The sequence below is a fragment of the Saccopteryx bilineata genome, chromosome 4 (genome assembly GCF_036850765.1).
Source record: "Saccopteryx bilineata isolate mSacBil1 chromosome 4, mSacBil1_pri_phased_curated, whole genome shotgun sequence".
Taxonomy (NCBI): Eukaryota; Metazoa; Chordata; class Mammalia; order Chiroptera; family Emballonuridae; genus Saccopteryx; species Saccopteryx bilineata.
In genome coordinates, this window is record NC_089493.1 from 153,854,307 (window position 1) to 153,872,742 (window position 18,436).

The 18,436-nt window shown below is 41.9% G+C and overlaps 1 pseudogene; it reads left to right on the forward strand.

Annotated features, from left to right (window-relative positions):
• Positions 1 to 208: 208 nt before the first annotated feature.
• Positions 209 to 18,436, forward strand: part of LOC136335794 (importin subunit alpha-8-like) — a 30,480-nt pseudogene continuing 12,252 nt past the window's right edge.

An 18,436-nucleotide genomic window follows, 5' to 3' on the forward strand; every position in this document is an offset into this window, starting at 1 on the left:
CCCAGGACCCTTCTGCACTCCACAGTGCTGGTCATCTATGAGCCAGTGATGCCTATGGCGCAGACTTCCTGAGTCTGCTCATTGCTCCACCATGAGCCCCATAAAGGCTTAGAATCTGCGTGCCTTTAACAAGGTAACCCACACACTGGACCCTGAAAATCTCTCTGTAACTGTCCTGCCTGCAGGTGGTTTACTTCTTCCAGTCAACATGCAGACTTCAGAAGCTCCAGAAGAGAGGCTGAGGAAATTTAAGTATCGAGGCAAAGATGCATCTGTGAGTATGAGGCAACAGCCTTGCTCTCTCAATGACAGTGCAGAAAAAGTCACATGGTTATAATGCATCAAAAATAGAATGGGGGGGGGTGTGACAAAGCAAATATAGCAAACTGTTTATTGTGGTTAGGTGAATGAATGTTCATCAAAGAAGTCTTTCAACTTTCTACATGTTAGAAATTTTCATAATAAAATATTGAGAATGAGAAGGACAAGCTCAAGGACTCAGGAGTCAAGCCACTATGGACTCAAATCAAAGTCTCCATGTGGTCTTGGAACCATTTACTTCAGAGCCTCAGTTTCTTCATCTATAAATGAGGGCTGACACCTCCCTCTTAGGGACTGGACGGCAGCATGAGGGGCCTGGCATAGAGATGCCAACATGCAGTCACTTGTGTCAAGAAGACTGACCAAGGAGCTAGAACATGGGGAGTACAGTATGGCCAACAAGCATGCCTTGTAGAAATAGGACTTGGAACTGAAAAGTCCAGACTGTTCTAGCTGCTGGGCTGAGTGCAAGAGCCCAGGGCAGGAAGCAGAGCTGGGCTTGGATTCAGACTCTCCCTCAGCTTCTCTGGGTTCAGGGTTCTGGCTTGAGCTCCATGTCCTACATCTATATGTTTTGACTGTGGTATCAGACAAGGTTGGGTGCACTTTGGGAATCTGAAAGGCAGCTGAGGATGGGAGAAGTCACTTGGTTAGGGCACCATCCAGAGCCAAATCACTGTTATACCCTTTCCAACAAGCATGGCTGTCTGACTTCCAAGACCACTGCAGATGACCAGAAACCATTTAGCACAAAGGAATCGGACCCACTACATGGAGAGCAGCAGGGAGGCCAGGAGATAAGAAGGGAGAATACACAGGGAGGGGCCATGACAATGGGACAACAGTACAATGGGCTCAGTAGGCCCAAAGGTGTTTCTGCCTCACTGAATGACACCACAGTGACCCTACTATCCAGCAAGAATTACGTGGCTTGTTTAAGGAACCAGAAGTATCCAATACATATAAATTCTCTTAAATTAATACTTAAGTCTTCAGCCTAAAACTCATCTCTTCAGATCATTTCTCTAGTATTCTCAATACTACAAAGTCTGAGTTTTGCTTAATATGGCAAAAGGGTTGTTTTTATTTTAAATTTTAATCTCCCTCAGTCTGGTGTCCAGGTAAAACTCTTAGGACTGGATTAAGATTTGCCTGTCCCTAGAGAGTGATTACATAACAGTGGAAGTAGGCAGGGATGTCTGGGCCTGGTTAGTTCGTTCATAGCCTCCCTGGATCCCCATAATTGGAAGGCCCAGGACTGCTCGTCAGGAACTAATCAGCACCAGTGAAGATGTGCCATGCTCAGGGCAATGGGACACTTTGCTAGATGTCCCTATAGCTGAGAATCCTGGCCTGCAGAGAGTGTACATGATCTTCCTTTACTTAGGAGAAGGTGGACTATTCTTCTAGACGTGGTGTAGGAGGAGGAAGCAGAGGAGGACATTGAGCTGGGACTATTTACTAACTGTGATCTTACATCTTCTGGCCTGTTGAATCTGTAAAATGAAATCACATGCTTTAAGTGTGATCTAAAGGCTAACAGCCTGAATTCCCAACTCTAAATCCTCCAGTTCTTTCCCTTACTAGATGAGGCTACAACAGCGGATAGCAGTCAGCCTGCAGCTCCAAAAGGCCAAGAACGATGAGCAGGTCTTAAAGAGAAGAAATATCACCAATCTTTCCTCTGACCCAGCTTCTGAAGAAGGGACCAAAGGGGTAGGTTGGAAATGTGGCAGTTAGAGCAGTTGTGTGTAAAACACATCCTTAGTAAATTTCTCTGGCTTGAAATATTTGATTCAGAACTTGCAAACTCCAATTGAGGATCTTGAAGGAAGGGGCTGGAGAGATCATGGCTAGAGCTAAACTGGTGTTGTCAGAAGGCTAAGGGTCATTACCTTTGTGGCTGTGAGTCTGGGATCTGGGGTCTAATGGGGGAAAATTGCTGCTTCTAGTTGAAAATTTGCTTGCTACCATTCAGCCAGAAACAGGGAATGAGGGGTTATGAAGGTTATCTCTCTGCAGAGGCATCTGGTTATTCAGCAAGTAAAGTCTTGCCTAGGACTTGAATGCTGTCCACTGTCTTCCCTTCTCTGTCCACCCTAAGCTCGCTCAATACAAATCCTGGGTTGACTTCAGGCCAATACTGTTTTTTGTGACCCTTTCCAGAATGCCCTGACCAGGAGTTTTTCCTTCTTAGAACTCCAGTAGCATTGTGTCTACATGCCTTTGTGTCTGTGTGCCTCTTATGATCTGCTGCTGCCTGTCATCACAGCACTCTGCTGAGCTTATGGCTCTTAAAGAACAGGCATCTTTCAGCCTGGGCAGATGGATTCAATGGTGTGTTACCAGCCATCAAATAGATTGGTTATCGCCCTGGCTGGTTGGCTCAGTTGTAGAGAGTCGGCCCAGCATGTGGATGTCCTGGGTTTGATTCCCAGTCAGGGCACACAGGAGAAGCAACCATCTGCTTCTCCACCCCTCCTCCTTCCCCTCCCCCTTCTCTCTCTCTCTCTCTCTCTCTCTTTCTCTCTCTTTTCCTGTCCCACAGCCGTAGATCAGGTGGTTCAAGTGCATCACCGAGGTGCTGAGGAGGGCTCCATTGGAGCCTCCGCCTCAGGCACTAAAAATAGCTCAGTTGCCAGAATGGTCCCAAATGGGCCCCATCAGCCCCAGATGGGGGTTGCTGGGTGGATTTTGTGTGGGGCACATGTGGGAGTCTGTCTCCCTATCTCTGCTCCTCTCACTTGGAAAAGAAGAAAAAAACAAAAGACTGGTTATAACCATTCTCTGAATTGCAGGACTCTGAACCATATCTCTACTTAGCTTTGTTTATCTAGAATAGTCCCAAAGAGTCCCCTCATCCAAGAAAGATGAAACTATGAAATGAAAGAGTTGTTTTCCTTTTTATCCTATATTACCATGCCTTAAAAAAGAACAAATATAATTCATGTATCACAGCGTTCACATTTTTAAAGTATATTATCAATGTTTTTTAGTATATTCACAAGGTAGTACAACCATCACTACTAGCTAATTTCAGAACATATTCATCACCTCAAAGAGAAACGCCACATCCAGTAAGCAATCACTCTTCAATCCTCCTTCCCCCTAGTTTTTGGTGACTATGAATCTGCTTTCTGTCTCTGGATTTATCTATTCTGGGGATGTCATAGAAATGGAATCATATACTAAGTATGAGGAGGGCTCCATGGAGCCCTCTCAACTGAGCATCATGTTGTTAAGGTTCAGCCCTATTGTAGCAGGTTGTATGGATAGACCACATTTGGTTTATCCATTTATCAGCTGGTGAACATTTGGGTTGTTTCCACATTTTGGCTATTATGAATAATGCTGCTATAAACATTTGTGTATTATCTTTTATGTGAATATGTTTTCATTTCTCTGGGTACATAACTAGGGGTAGAATTGCTGGGTCATATGGTAACTGCGTTTAACTCTTTGAGGAACTGCAGATGGTAAGCTGAATAATGCCCCCCTCCAACAGCTCCATCTCCTAAACCCCAGAATCTATGGGTGTTACCTTATACCAGGGGTCCCCAAACTTTTTACCCAGGGGGCCATTTCACTGTCCCTCAGACTGTTGGAGGGCCATACTATAAAAAAATCTATGAACAAATCCCTATGCACACTGCACATATCTTATTTTAAAGTAAAAAAACAAAACGGGAACAAATACAATATTTAAAATAAAGAACAAGTAAATTTAAATCAACAAATTGACCAGTATTTCAATGGGAACTATGCTGCTCTCACTGACCACCAATGAAAGAGGTGCCCCTTCCAGAAGTGCAGCGGGGGCAGATAAATGGCCTCAGGGGGCCCCATGAGGCCCGCGGGCCATAGTTTGGGGACCCCTGCCTTATACAATGAAAGGGACTTTGTAGACATGATTAAATTAGGGATCTTGAGCTAGGAGATTATCCTGAATTACCTAATGGGCCCAATGTAATCACATCAATCCTTATTATAGAAAGAATAAGGACAAGTCAGAGCAGAAGGTGATCTGACAACAGAAGCAGAGATTGGAGTGCTGTGCTTGGAAGGTGGAGGGAAGTGTCACAAGCTAAGGAGCGCAGGCTGCCCTACTAAAAGCTGAAAAGGGCAAGAAAACAGACTCTCCCCTCACAGCCTCCTGGAGGAACCCGCCCTGCTGACACCATGACTTTAATCCTGTGAAATTGATTATGAACTTCTAACTTCCAGAACTGAGAGAGAATAAGTTTGTGTTGTTTTAAGCCACTAAATTTGTGGCAGTTGCAATGGGAAATGGGCTGCCAAACCCTTTTCCCAAGTAGCTGCACCATTGTACGTTCTGATACTCTTACCAGCACTTGTTATTGTCCATTTTTGAATTATAGCTCTCTAGGGCCTGCGAAGGGCTTTATTGTTGTGATTTTGAAATTTTTTTTAATGACTAATGAGCATTTTTTTCATGTGCTTATTTGTTTATTTTCTTTGGAGAAATGCCTATTCAAACCCTTTGTCCATGTTTTAAATCAGGTAACTGATCTTTTTATTCTTGAGTTGTAGAGTTCTTTATAAATTCTGGATACTAAGTCTTTATCATGTATATCATTTGCAAATATTTTTCCCATTCTGTAGATCATCGTTTCAATCTTTTGATAGACTCTTTGAAGCATAGAAGTTTTTAATTTTGAAACAGTCTAATTTGCCTACTTTTTTCTTTGGTTTTATGTGCTTTAGGTATCATATCTAGTAATCTATTGCCTAATCTAAGGTCATAAAGACTTATCCCTTTTTTTTCTAAGAGTTTTATGGTTTTAGCTCTTATATGTAGGTCATTGGTCCATTTTTAATTAAATCAGTAGGAGTCTCATTTCCTTGTTTTGAATGTGAATATCCATTTGGCCCTACACCATTTGTTTGAAAGACTATTCCTTATTGAATAGTCTTGACACATTGTGAAACATCAATTGATAATAAATATGCTGGTTTATTTGTGGACTCTGAATTCTCTTCCATTGATCTGCATGTTTATCTTATGCCAGTCCAATACCAACTTGATGACTGTAGCTTTGTAGATTTTGAAATTGAAAAGTGTGAATCTTCCAACTTTGTTTTTCTTTTTCAAGATTATTTCGGCTAGTCTAGATCCCTTGCAATTCCTTAAGAATTTTAGAACTATCTTGTCAATTTCTTCAATAAACTCAGCTCAGCTTTCAGTGGGGATTGCATTGAATCTATAGATTAGTTTGTGGAGTGTTGCCATCTTAAGAGTGCTAAGTCTTTCGATTCATTAACATGGAATAGTTTTTCATTTATTTAGGTCCTCACTAAATTTATTTACAATGTTCAGCATATGTGTTATGTACTTTTATTAAATTTATTTTCAAATATTTTATTCTTTTTGATGCTACTGTAAATATTGTTTTCCTAATTTTAATTTTGGATTGTTCATTGCTAGTGCATAAAAATACAATTGGTTTTTGTATGTTAATCCTGCAATCTAGCTGAACCCTATTTATTAGCTCTAATTTTTTGTATATGTAGGATTTTCTACATCCAAGATCATGTCATTTACAAATAGAGATGGTTTTACTTCTTCCTTTCCAATATGGATGGCATTTATTTATTTATTTTGCCTAATTGGCCTGTCTAAACTTTCAATACTATGTTGAATAAGAGTGGACAGCCTTGTCTTGTTCCTGATCTTAGGGAGAAAGTTTTCAGTCTCTTACCATTAAGTATGATGCTAGCTGTGAGTGTTTTGTAGGTTTTGTAAATCAGTTTAAGGAAGTTCTCTTTTATTCCTAGTTTGTTGAATTTTTTTTTTAAATCATGGAAGCATGCTGGATTTTGTAAAATGCTTTTTCTGCATTTGAGGTGATCATATGATTTTATTTTCTCTCTATTCTATGAATTTAATTTACCTTGCATTCCTTTTTTTTTTTTTTTTTTTTTAAGATGAGAGGTGGGGAGATAGACTCCTGCATATACCCTGACCAGGATCCACCCAATAACCCCATCAGGGGCTGATGTCTAGCTATTTTATCACCTGAGGCTGATGTGCTCCAGTAGAGCTATCCTCAGCACCCGGGGCCATATTCAGACCAATCAAACCACTAGCTGTGGGAAGGGAAGAGGAAGAGAAGGGGAAAAGGGAGAGAAGTAGATGGATGCTTCTCCTGTGTGCCCTGACCTGGAATCGAATCTGGGATGTTTATAAACCAGGTCAACGCTTTATCCACTGAGCCACCAGCCAAGGCTCTATCTACCCTTGCATTTTTTAGTTAAATCACAATTGCTCATGATGTATAATCCTGTTCATATATTGCTGTATTTAGTTTCCTAGAATTTGTTAAGGATATTTGCATATGTATTCATGAGAGATATTGGTCTGTACTTTTTCTTGTAATCTCTTTGTTTGTCTGGTATCAAGGTATGGCCAGACTCATAGAAAGAGCTAGAAAGTTCCCCCATTTTCTATTTTTAAAAAGAGTTTATAAAGATTACTGTTAATTCCTTTTTAACTATTTGGGAAAACTCACCAGTGAAGCCAGTCTGGGCCTAGGCTTCTCTTTGTGGAAGTTTTTTTGTTTTTGTTTTCTTGGCTTTTTTAAATTAATACTGTAGTTGATTTGTTACAAGTCTATTAAGATTTTCTATTTCTTCTTGAGTCACTTCTGGTAGTTTGTGTATTCCTAAGAATTTGTCTCTTATTCGATAATCTAATGTGTTGGCATATTTTGTTCATCTACTCTCTAATCTTGTTTATTTCTGTGTAGTAATGTTCCCACTTTCATTCTCAACAATAACTCCAGTCTTCTCTTTTTCTCTTGGTCAGGCTAGCTAAAGATTTGTCATTTTTGTTATCTCTTGAACCCACTTTTGGTTTCATTGGTTTCCATCCCCCACTTTTCTGTTCTCTATTTTATTTCCACTCTAGTATTTAATATTTTCTTTCTTCTGCTAGTTTTGGGTTTAGTTTGCTCTTATTTTTCTAGGGTTTTTTTTTCTTCTCATTTTTCTGAAGCTGGAAACAGGGAGAGACAGTCAGACAGACTCCTGCATGCGCCCGACCGGGATCCACCCGGCACGCCCACCAGGGGCAATGCTCTGCCCACCAGGGGGTGATGCTCTGCCCATCCTGGGCATCGCCATGTTGCGACCAGAGCCACTCTAGCGCCTGAGGCAGAGGCCACAGAGCCATCCCCAGCGCCCGGGCCATCTTTGCTCCAATGGAGCCTTGGCTGCGGGAGGGGAAGAGAGAGACAGAGAGGAAAGCGCAGCGGAGGGGTGGAGAAGCAAATGGGCGCTTCTCCTGTGTGCCCTGGCCGGGAATCGAACCCGGGTCCTCCGCACGCTAGGCCGACGCTCTACCGCTGAGCCAACCGGCCAGGGCCGGTTTTTTTTAAGTATAAAGTTATATCATGAATTTGAGACCTTTTTACTTTTCTAATATATGGCTATATATTTTCCTCTTAGCCCTGCTTTAGCTGTAGCATCAGTTTTTATGTTGTGTTTGTTTCATTTATCTCCAAGTGTTTTCTAATTTCCCTTGTGATTTCTTCTTTGAGTGTGTCACTTAACTTCTACAAAATTGTAAATTTACTAATTTTTCTTCTATTATTGGTTTCTAACTTTATTGTGGTAGAAGAACGTACTATGCATGGTTTCAGACCTTATAAATTTGTTGACCTGTTTTATGTCACATGGTCTATCCTGGAGAACATTGCATGTACCTTGAAGAGCATGTGTATTTTGCTCTTCCTTAGAGTAGATGTCTTTTAGGTCTGATTGATTTGTAGTGTTGTTCAAGTCTTCTATTAACTTGTTGATATCATAACTAATTGTTCCATCTATTATTGAGTGTGGGGTTTGATGTTTCCAATGGTCATTGTTGAATTCTCTGTTTCTCACTTTAATTCTGTAAGTTTTTGCTGCATATATTTTGGGGGCTTTGATAGGTACGTACATGTTTATAATTATTATTATATACTTTGGATGAATTGACTTTATTATAAAATGTCATTGTCTTTAGTAACAACTTTTGTCTTTAAGTTTGTTTTGTCTAATATTAGTATACCCACTTTAGCTCACTGTGGTTACTATTTGCATGGCATATTGTTTTCAATCCTTTTATTGTCAACCTGAATCTAGTCTGTCTCTTATAAATAGCATTTAGTTGTATCACGATATTTAAATTCCTTCTGTCAATCCTTGTTTTTATTGGGAGTATTTAATGTGTTTACATATGCAATTACTAACAAAAACAAGATTCATGTCTGCCACTTTGCTACTGTCTTTTGTCTTTCTTGTGCCTTTATTTCTTCATTGCTGTCTTATTTTGTGATAAACAGATATTTTCCAGTTTAATATTTTTATTTTCCTGTTGTTTCTTTTGCTATATATTTAATTTTTTTTATTTTAGTTTTTGTCCTGGGGATAGTTAACATCTTAACTCACAATAATCTAGCTTGGAGTAATATCAACCTAATTTTAATAGTGTACAAAATTTACTCCTATATTAGCTTCATTCCCTCCCCACTTCCTTTTGTTCTTATTGTCACACCAGTTACCTCTTTATACATTGTATGCCCCTCACTATAGATTTATAATTATTGTTTTATGCAGTTCTTTTACAGCATATACCTTATTTCCCTGTGTATAAGACACACCTTTTTTCGAAAACTTTGAGGTCTAAAAACTGGGTGCGTGTTATACAGTGGTTGTAGTTTTTTTACTTGCATTTCTTACTTTTTTGCGCTTGTTTTTGTGCTCATTGTTGAAGACAGTGACTGTCATCAGACACAGATGACGACAAGGTTGGGAGTTTTGACAGTGATGAGGAGTTATATGAATTTTATGATGAATAAAACTTGAGTTCAATAACTGTATGTAATACATTTCTTTTATCTTGGGCCCCAAAATTAAGGTGTATCTAATACATGGGGAAATACAGTAAAAACAGTTACAATCAAAAATATATTTGTATTTTTATGTCTTTTACATTTACCAATATATATCATTACTGGTGTTATTGATTTCTAAATGTGATTTTAATTATTGTCTACTTTTTAGCACCTAAGGAACTCTTTTTGTACAGTTGATTTGCTAACAATGGATTCTGTTTTTGTCTTTGTCTTCAGTCTAGGCATGTCTTAATTTCCTCTTCATTATAGTTTGCTAGATATATAATTCTTGCTTAATAGTCTTTTCTTTCAGCATTTAAAATAAGTCAATCTGTTGCTTTCTGGTCTTCATACTTCCTGGTGATAAATCAGCTCTTAATCTTACAGAGCCCTTGGGTGTGATAAGTTGCTTATCTTTTGATGATTTCAAAATTCTCTCTTTGTTTTTGCCCCTTTCTCTCCTCTCCATCCTTTTATGAAATCATATGCTTGATGGTGTTTCACAGATCTACACAGATCTGCCAATTTTCATGTTTATTCTTTTTTATTTATCTTCCTCAAACTGGATAATCTCACTTGACCTATCTTCAAGCTTACTGATTGTTTATTCAAATCTGCCCCTGAGCTCCTTTAGTGAATTTTTTATTTCAGTTATTATACTTTTCAATTTCAGAATTTCTAGTTGGTTCCCATTTGTAATTTCTATCTCTTCATCAATATTCTCTATTTAGTGAGACATCATTCCCATATTTTCCTTTAGTTCTTTAGACATGGTTTTTCTTACTCCTTTGAATATATTTAAAGTCTTTGTCTATTAAGTTCAATGTTTGGACTCTTCAGGGACAATTTCTATTAATTGTTGTTTTTTTCATGTGTACATGCCATATTTTGCATGTCTTGCAATTTTTTTGGCAATTGGTCACTTTCAAAATATTATGTAGCGCCCTGGCCGGTTGGCTCAGCGGTAGAGCGTCGGCCTAGCGTGCTGAGGACCCGGGTTCGATTCCCGGCCAGGGTACACAGGAGAAGCGCCCATTTGCTTCTCCACCCCTCCGCCGCGCTTTCCTCTCTGTCTCTCTCTTCCCCTCCCGCAGCTGAGGCTCCATTGGAGCAAGGATGGCCCGGGCGCTGGGGTTGGCTCTGTGGCCTCTGCCTCAGGCGCTGGAGTGGCTCTGGTCGCAACATGGCGACACCCAGGATGGGCAGAGCATCGCCCCCTGGTGGGCAGAGCGTCGCCCCTGGTGGGCGTGCCGGGTGGATCCCGGTCGGGCGCATGCGGGAGTCTGTCTGACTGTCTCTCCCCGTTTCCAGCTTCAGAAAAAAATGAAGAAAAAAAAACAATTTAAAAAAATATATATATATTATGTAGCAACTTTGGATATCAGATCCTTTTGCCCACATGTTGTTGTTGTTGTTGCTGTTGTTATTTTTTGTTCAGTGACTTCTGAACTAATTTTTTAAAGTCTGTATTCTCTGTTAATGTGTGGCTACTGAGTTCTCTGCTCAGCGGTCAGCTAACAGTTAGACAGATTTCCTTAAATACTTGGAACCAAAAATTCACCCAATCTTTGCCAATGGGTACTGTGTGCATGTTGGGGCATGCCTTAAATACTCAACCAGACAGCTGACAATCTTGACTTAAGCTTTCTGTAAAGCCAGGAGGCAGGGCCAGGGCCACCATCAGAGCAGCCCGGCCCATGCAGGTTTGCATTGGATTCGGACAGTCGGCAAAGAAACAGCGGAGCCAAAAACTGATGGGCCATAGTCTTTAATTCTAGCTTGCACCCGGCGGGCAAGTAAAAACACACACTGGGCTCCAAAACCCAATCACATTCAGTGCTCACAAAGCTACTGACTTATCCAAGTTTCCTAGAATCAAAGGTTTCTAGCTCACCAGCCTTATTCATCTCTGTTCCCCATCTCCTTCCTTATCCCAGATACAAACTCTACACAAACTGGCATCTCACTTAGCACTCCGCCATCTTGGCTGCTTCTCCTGGCCTACTCCATGTGGCCTCCTTCTGCTCTGCTCTCTCCTCTAATCATCCCAGGAACCAAGAGCCCAAGCTCTCGTTCCGTCCCCATTTTATAGTGTAGCTTCACAACCTCTAATCCAATATACCAAAATAGGGAAGTCTCTAATACAAAGTCACTTCTCTGAGGCATGATTGGATTGTACCACCCCACATCAAAAAGGGTGGGAAAGGCTTAATCCCAAAACCAAGCCCCAGGCTACAAGGATTCTCAACACACGTTAATATCACCTGGGCAACGGCCTCCATCTTTAACAAAGTGAGCATAATACATTTTATCTGCCCAACACTTTCATTTCTTGCTTGCACAGAGTCTTGAAGTTAGCCAGAGGTGAGGGTGCAGGGCCTTCTCGGTGTTTTATAAGCATATGTACAGCCCTGTGTATGCACGTGGCCTTCTAGATTTTGGGACTGTGTCAGAGCTCCCAAAGCCGCAATGAACATCTCACTCCCCAGCTTTTCCTTTCAAGTTTTCTGGTTTAGTCTGTTATTTGTCCCCAACTCTTATTCAGCACCCCTCCTTCCAAAAGCAGCTGTGAAGTTAAACAAATTCCTCTGACTGTCTTAAACAAATGCCCCCAGAGAAAGGACTTTTGCACTGTGCGATATCTGAGTCAAATAAAATAAAGAGAACCTTACAAATGGGTTCTCCCAGGAAACTACCAAATAGGTCAAATAATGATTTATGGGAATAAGACTTTGAAGGAGCACAAACTCATTCTGCCTCCTCCAGTGGCTACTAAGCTGTTGGTTTTAAAGGCTAGCGTGGTGCTAGGGGGGTGGGGGGTGGGATAAGGCAAAGCAAATGGCACAATACTCACTGTCCTTACTGAGATCTAGATATTTTTCTTGAATAAACTCTTTTATGCTTAAGTAAAACAAATTATTGCAAGCCTTTGGTCAGTTTCTAGAGTTCTGAAAAAGTCGATTCCAACTATTGTTAATTTTCTTGTTGCTTTTATGAAGAAGATAATTTTGGGTGGTACTAACTCTGTCATTTTTGCTGAAATCCACTAGCATATTCTTACTGCATGTTATAAAAAGGTTCTGGGATCCAAGTGATGATAGGAATTGCCTCTCCCCCAGAGCATGAGAAGTACCCCAGAGATCTATGAGCCTCATGAGACCAGCAAATCTTCTAATATAGACCAGTATGCAGATTGGGACATCTTGTCCAAGCCAGCCTGTTCTAATCAGATAGATGGCTAGACTCGATGACCTTCATGGTTCCTTTTGGCAAAGACTCTGACCTGAATATGTGTCTCCTTCCTTGCAGGCCAGCCTCACCCTACAGGAAATAATCAATGGAGTGAATGCTTCGGATCCAGACCTGTGTTTCTGGGCCACCAAGGCAGCCAGGTATCACCCAGCAGACAGTGGCTGTTCACAGGTTCACAATTAAAAATGAGTTCCAATGGCCTATTTGGTTTCTTGGCAGTGGCACAATATAAGACATAATATAAGACAAGGCTAGTCCATCCAAAAGTGAGACTAAATAGCTCCTCTCCACTGCCCTTGAGAACTTAAGATACACAAGTATTGTCAGAGATAAATTGCTAAATTTAAATTGGCCTCTACAGGAATCCAGGTAATAGATAATACCTGAAGGGGAAAATGTTGCTTCATCTCTGCAAAGTGCTTAGGCCAACCTTCTAGGATGTTAAGTACCTCTGGCCTAGCCGTTTGTCTCACGTGATCTTAGGAATGCCAGGAACACATCTATAAAGGAAGTTCTTAATACCTGCTTCACGTGTCTTGTTTTTCGTTTGTTTGTTTGTTTCTCTTTCATTGCAAAGGAAACTACTGTCCCGGGAAAAGAACCCTCCTTTGAAACTGATTATCGAAGCAGGGCTCATTCCCAAGCTGGTGGAGTTCCTGAGGTCATCACTCCACCCCTGCTTGCAGTTTGAGGCAGCCTGGGCTCTGACCAACATTGCTTCCGGGACTTCGGAGCAGACCAAGCTGTAGTGGAAGGGGACGCCGTCCAGCCATTGGTGGAGCTCCTGTCTTCCTCCCAGATGGCTGTGTGCGAACAGGCAGTGTGAGCCTTTGGGAATATCGCAGGTGAGCCTCTCCCCTCAGAGGACTAAGATAATAGTGAGCCAGGAGTGTGGCATGTAGTGGGAGTCCTCTGGATAGTACTGTGGACTCAATACTTTAAGTGTAAATACCTGGAAATGCTGGGCAAAGTACAACAGGCCACATCCAGAGGCCATAAACTAAAGCTGAAGATAATGCAGTGTGTCCTGAAGCCACAGGCTACCTAGGGACAGCCACATACCAGGACCTATACCATTAGGTGTTAATGGTTTCAGGAACAAAAGACAAGCCTTTGGCTCCTGCAATGTGGAGGGTTTTGACAGACCTTTATGTAAGCCAGACCCAAAAAGTTCTGCCTCCAGAGAAAGTTGCCAAGGGAACATACAAAAAAAAGTATTTCCTTAGCTTGGGGTAAAGTCTCCCCTGAAAACACAATGCTAAGACTGGCCTTGTGGATTTGGGACTTGCTGCTGTATTCTCTGCATTGTCCAGGAGAGAACAAGCTGGGGGGTTGCTGCTGCAGGGTTGGCTGAATACAAATACAGTGCTCTCTGGTGGAAATGAACTCAACTGTGTCCCTCAGGATTCTGACAAAGTAAAAACAGCCAAATATTAGCAATTTCAAGTTCATAGAATCAACAGCCCACCATGACTGAGTCAGCAGAAACAAACAATATGATTAGACCTCCAAGGACTTTAGATATTGGGGTTAGCAAACACAGAATATAAAACAAGTCTGCTTTTGAATGCTTACAAAAATAAAGCACTACTGCAGATACATTGTCTTTTGTTCTGATGGGTTCAGTAAGGAACAGGCAAAACGGGATGGTATAGCATAACTGATGCCTTGCCTGATGATTGAAGAATTACAAACTGAGACTTCTAGGATCTAGAAATATGAAATTGTAGCCTAAGTCACAGATAGCTGATGACTAACACCTATCCATCTCCCAGACTGTTCTGAGTGCCAGTCTTCTAGGAAGACAATCTGGTTAACAATAGCCTTCCGTCTTCCTGAGAACCATGCTGTAAAATGCTGTTAGCATTTAGAGCACTGCTGGGCCCAGCTGGCTGGCCCCTTATGCGTCCGCAGACCCTGCTTGTGGCAGAGTGTGCCTGCTCACACAGCCCTAGCCACCCAGCCAACGTGTTGGAGACTCAGGATCTAGTTCATGACCACACTCCTTACTTACCCAACATGGGAATGCGTTTTGGCCTCTCACCCCTTGCAGAAATTTTTAAAAATGAGTCACTTATCCCAGGATTCTCTTTATTCCCTGTTTGAATGCCCTGTCCTTATCTATCTGTAGGTGATGGCCCAGAATTCAGAGACTTTGTCATCTCAAGCAATGCCATCCCACATCTGCTGGCCCTGATATCATCAACCATACCAGTGAGTGTCTTTGCATTAGAAAACCTAGCTGGTGGAAAGTTCCCAAAGTTGGGGACATTGAGGCAATATTTCCAAATCAATGCTAGGTAGTTGTCACTGCCTGGCCCCTAGTATAAACAAGGCCTAGGACTGAATATCCCTGTGGGTAGAAATTGATCCAAATTTTCCTCAGCAGGCAGTAGTGCTGATCTTTCTTTTGAGAGCATTGGAAAAGGTCCATTAAGATTTTTCTCAGCTTACATTCCTGCAGAATTAGATGACTAAGCCTGACCATTCAAGGGGCACAGAGAGAATGAGTGGCTTACCAGTTCTTTTCCTCGGTAATAAAGTTTAGGTTTGAAGATTAGTCAAAGTCGATTGATGTGACAATAGGGGACTTTCTGGATTAAAAATTAAATTTGGATTCTAGCCTTATCTCAAACAAACATGAAGAGACGTTAGCTTCCAAAAGCCAATGAAATATTCACACAGCCTTCCAGGTTGGAAAAACCCGGCCATGGTTGAACCAGAAGGCTGGTGTGATCGAAGAAGTTTGCAAGGAGAAGCTGTGTAATGTGGCAGGTAGAGTAAGAAACATGGATATCATCCTGGTGGCAAAGAGAAGCCTTTGGAGGAGTTCAAACAGGAAGTGAAGTGATCTAAGCTTTCAGAAAGACCCTCTGGTTGCTTGCTGGAGGGTTGCTGTAGAGGGAGATGGGGAAGCAGATGGGTCTGGGAGGCCGCTGTGCTTGACACGGAAGTGAGACAGCGAGAAGCAAGGATGCCCCAGGTTCTACACGTGGCTATTTTAGATGACTGTCCTGCTAGAGAAGTGGGGAAGTTGTCCTCCTAGAGAAACATCAGGCAGAGGGATATGCAAGTCTAGACACTTGTGCCCATACAGTCATCCAGTTGGGCAAGATCAACTAGAGTAGAGGTCAGCAAACCCAACCTGACCAGCTGCTTGCTTTAGTAACAGTTTTATTAGAACACAGCCATGCCTGTTCACTTACATACATATTGTCTGTGGCTTCTGTAGTGTCATTAGGGCAGCATTGACTAGTTGTAACAGAGACCCTGTGAGCCCACACAGCTAAATATGTTTACTGTCTGACCCTTCACAGAAAATTTTGGCAATCCCTCCCCAGAGCATGAGGAAAGTCCAGGACCAGGTCCTAGGGGCTCTGACACACAGAAGTCAGAGCCTGCTGAGAAAACTAAGAAACAGCAATAAAATACCAGGTTCAATGTCACAGATGCCAAGAAGGGAGCAACTGGCTGCTAAACACAACTTAAAGGGACAGTAGAGAAAGCAGCTGTAGGACTTAGTGACTTGGAAGGAGCTGATTTCATCATTACCTGCAAGGAAGTAGGGTCAGGAACCAGACGAGGCAAAGTAGAAGCACAAAGGGGAAGCTACAAGGTGGATGGGGAACACAGATGCCTCCTTCACACAGATTCTGCAAAACAGAAGCAGGTGATGGCTGCCAAGGTGCCCAGGGTAAAGGTTGGTGATCACAGACTGTACCTCTATCCTGGCAGAGGTGATCCAGGGGAGAGAGGTGGTCCTGGGGACAGAATCTTTAAAGGTGAAAAGGGATGGAATTCAGAGGCAAGACAGGAAGACTTATCCTCAAATAGAAGATCAGAAATGTGTTTGCAACATGTTGGGTATAGACTGGTAGGAAGAACAAGAAACTCCTGTTTCACCTTCGTTTTGCCGATAAACATTAAAATTGGGTCATCAACTGAGTCGAGTGGGGAAGGACATTTTGAAGAATATAAGGAAACCTCATCTAACATTTAAATAGGAAACAACGTGTTCTCTGTGTCACTAATGTGTGTGTGTGTGTGTGTGTGTGTGACAACAGATATTGACAATAGATATATATATATTACTACCTAGAACAAATTCCTGTTTGTAGCTCAAATTCTTTGGTTCATGCTGGTCAATAATATTGATCAAAGATGGCAAGGACACAGTGCCATTGCATTTTTTCTTCTTTGCACCACCTGATCCTAGAAGCAGTCTCTTTTTACAGATGACATTTCTGCGGAACATCACATGGACCCTGTCCAATCTGTGCCGGAACAAGAACCCGTACCCCTGCAAGAAAGCAGTGAAGCAACTGTTACCCACCCTCTTCTGCCTCCTCCACCACCACGACAGCAAGGTGCTCTCTGACACCTGCTGAGCCCTGTCCTACCTCACCGAGGGCTGTAATGAGCGCATTGGCCAAGTGATGGACATGGGGGTGCTGCCCAGGCTGGTGGAGCTCATGACCAGCTCAGAACTCAATGTCTTGGTAAATGTCTCAGGTCTTGTCTGTCTCTGTGTGGACCTTCTGACTAGAGTTGTGAGTCATATTTACTTTAGCAAGCTCTGTTCTCCCCACCCCCAACCCCCCGGCGGCCTTAGAGATTGTCTGTTCTGAGATTAGTATAGTATTCCTCAGATACCAAGGTCACTTTGGGGATAGTGCAGGTAGCATAAAGGGTATGAAGACAGTATATAAGAAGTTGTTTATCCTGGGGGTTTGGAGGTAAATTACCAGGCCTTGCAAGGCTGTGATTTGGTCCATAGCACTACTTCTACCTCTCACTTGAGTAGCTGATGCCCAGCATAATAGGCTAGAAAAGTTCTAGAACTATTACCTCTCACTAAAGTGCAGAGAAAACAAATCCAAAGTCAGCCCTCCAAGGTCAGTTGTCTGGAGTTCAGTCGTAGACCCACCCTGGAAGCCATCAGAGTCACTGAGAGGGGATTTGTGAATATACCAACAGATGCCATCAGGATCTCCTTAGCTCCGATAATATATACAACAAAAATTTGACTCCGGTGCGAAATATAAATTTAATAGACATCATTACATTATAAACACTACAATCACTTGAACAGTTTCCCTATGTAGGGATATAAAAGGGAGACCATTATTTCTTGATAAAGGTGTCTCTTGACCTCTATCCCCACTTGAACCACTACTGCTGGGAGGCTGGCAATTACCTTTAAGCTATATAAACAGCCATTGATATGCTGAATTAATAAGGGGTATGGCCCTGGCCCGATAGCTCTGCTAGTTAGAGCATGTCGTTCTGATGCACAAAGGTTGTGTGTTTGATCCCCAGTTCAGGGCACATACAGGAACAGATATATATATATATATATATATATATATATATATATATATATATATATATATATCGCTCTCTCCCTCCTTCCCTCTCTCTGTCTCTCTCCCTTGCTTTCTTCAAAAATTTTTTTTAAATTTAACAGGTATTTGGAAGCAGATTCTACTCCCTCCCTCATGCTTATGCCATTGGCTAGGACTTGGCTCATTTAAAAATTAAAAATTAGGCCCTGGCTAGCCGACGCTCGACCACTGAGCCAACCGGCCAGGACCTAGGAATGCCCTTGTTGATCAAGCTACCCAAACGAAAATTATTTGGAGCAACCATGACAGATTGAGCAATTCAGTCTCATACTATTATTCATCACCAGAACGCTGCAGCCCTGTGTAAACAGTTTCAACTTTCTCGGGAAGCAGCACAGCAGATTGGGAAATCCTGTCCAAGGGGTCCTATACTACAATCTGTCCCTTCATTTGGAGTTAACCCTCAAGGACCCATACCAGGACAACTTTGGCAAATGGATGTTACTCATATACCTTCATTTGGCAAACAGTCCTATGTCCACGTTACAGTTGATACATATTCTGGATTTATAGTAACCTCTGTCAGAACAGGAGAGGCTGCTAAGCATGTTATAGCCCATTGTC